We start from the raw sequence: 2,500 nt of genomic DNA, 5'->3' as shown, positions 1-2,500 counted from the left end.
TGTAAAAATGAACTGGCGGTCTGGCACACGTGGGTGCTCAGTATTTGTCGTGGGTGCTCGAGCTCCGGAGCACCCACGGTATCGGCACCTATGAGGTCGGCAACTGTGAACGTTGTAATTTGTCATGCGGATGAGAGAGTGCTTCAGCATTTCAACCATGATTTCAACACATCAATAACTCTCTTGCACACATATTGCCAGCGTGCCATTGGTTAAGGTCCCGCGTGCCCATGGTGGCACGCCTGCCTAAGGTTGCCGACCCCTGGTCCATTATATTGTTTAGTTTTGGGGTCCAGACCCAGTGTGTGTGTGTGTGTGTGTGTGTGTGTGTGTGTGTGTGTGTGTGTGTGTGTGTGTGTGTACCTGATCAGTGTGTGTGTGTACCTGATGTGTGTGTGTGTGTGTGTGTGTGTGTGTGTGTGTGTGTGTGTACCTGATCAGTGTGTGTGTGTGTGTGTGTGTGTGTGTGTGTGTACCTGATCAGTGTTTGTGTGTGTGTGTGTGTGTGTACCTGATCAGTGTGTGTGTGCGTGTGTACCTGATAAGTGTGTGTGTGTGTGTGTGTGTGTGTACCTGATCAGTGTGTGTGTGTGTGTGTGTGTGTGTGTGTGTACCTGATCAGTGTGTGTGTGTGTGTGTACCTGATGTGTGTGTGTGTGTGTGTGTGTGTGTGTGTGTGTGTGTGTGTGTGTGTGTGTACCTGATCAGTGTGTGTGTGTGTGTGTGTGTGTGTGTGTGTGTGTGTACCTGATCAGTGTGTGTGTGTGTACCTGATGTGTGTGTGTGTGTGTGTGTGTGTGTGTGTGTACCTGATGTGTGTGTGTGTGTGTGTGTGTGTGTGTGTGTGTGTGTGTGTGTACCTGATCAGTGTGTGTGTGTGTGTGTACCTGATCAGTGTGTGTGTGTGTGTGTGTGTGTGTGTGTGTGTGTGTGTGTGTGTACCTGATCAGTGTGTGTGTGTGTGTGTGTGTGTGTGTGTGTGTGTGTACCTGATCAGTGTGTGTGTGAGCAGCTCTACAGGAAACATGTTCAGGTGTGTTTCCTGCTGCTGCGGGTCGTCCGGTAGGTCGGGGGCGGGGCATCTGAAGGCGGGGCCACTATAGGCCACGCCTCTTGATGATGTGAACGTGACATCACTCATGATGTCACAGAGATCCAGCAGGGAGGACTCCGCCTACACACACACACACACACACACACACACACACACACACACACACACGTGAGATTTGTGTCTTTGCTAGAGCAGATAATAAATAATATTCTGAAGATTTTAGACCAATTAAAATGTTAACACATCTCCACCAGACAGACAGACAGACAGACAGACAGACAGACTTTGCTCCTTCAGTACCAAGTACTCCAGTAAAAAACTGTAAATGTGAACCCATGTCCACCATGAGCAGAACAACAGTCTGAGCTCCATCCTGGATGTGTTTGGGTCTGTGGATCAGAGCTGTACCTCAGTGAGCCAATCCTGAGAGGGCTGGGCGGGGTTTCTGTCACTCTGCCAGCTGATTGGACGACTCTCCGTATCCTCCTGTGCTTTCTGTATTGCAGCTCCCTCCCTGGTTTCTACCCAAACAACCAAACAGACGGGTTGAGGTTGGACCAGCCCGGTTAACCACCACCACCAGATCATATTACTGATCACTGACCTGGCTCGCTGAGCGATGGGAGGAGCTTCTGCAGTTCTTCTGGACTCTGAGGAGGAACATCAACTTATTTTATCATCCTGGAGTAACGGAAGAACATCAACTTATTTTATCATCCTGGAGTAACGGAGGAACATCAACTTATTTTAACGGAAGGAACATCAACTTATTTTATCATCCTGGAGTAACGGAGGAACATCAACTTATTTTATCATCCTGGAGTAACGGAAGAACATCAACTTATTTTATCATCCTGGAGTAACGGAGGAACATCAACTTATTTTATCATCCAGGAGTAACGGAGGAACATCAAATCAGAAATTTGGGTTTCTTTCAAACTAATTGTCAAAAGAAAAAACATGGATGGTTCCCTACGAGGTAAATTAAATGATCAGCTCACTGCTTTCATTGAATTTGGGTGTTTTAGTCAATTTTATAGCACTTGAATTTTTTTTTTATAAAAGAACGTCAAAGAAATCGACATCAGAAAAAGTTACTAAAAACTTGGAAAAAAGTGACTAAAAACATCAAAACATTTCCAAAACATGTTGAAAAGCTGTGGCAAAAAAGATGACCAAAACATTGAAAAAGAGTTTATATTTTTCCACAGAATAGCAAAGGTGCCCGGTGGAGGGGAAGACAGCACAGGGGTTAAATAAGAGCTGTGGGGGGGATCTAATTCAGCTGATTTGAAGGGTCAGTTTATGGCCTCTCGCCTGTTTACAGTTTACCGCCGGCTCTATGCGTTGCTATGGTTACTGTACACAAACCAAGCAGCCGACAGGAAGGACAAACAGTCAACAACTATGGGATGGCAACACATTATTCTGACATGTGTTGACCGT

This window comes from Perca flavescens, chromosome 5 (genome assembly GCF_004354835.1).
Source record: "Perca flavescens isolate YP-PL-M2 chromosome 5, PFLA_1.0, whole genome shotgun sequence".
Lineage (NCBI taxonomy): Eukaryota > Metazoa > Chordata > Actinopteri > Perciformes > Percidae > Perca > Perca flavescens.
The sequence above is the reverse complement of the archived record's forward strand: the minus strand, read 5'-3'. Positions refer to the sequence as shown.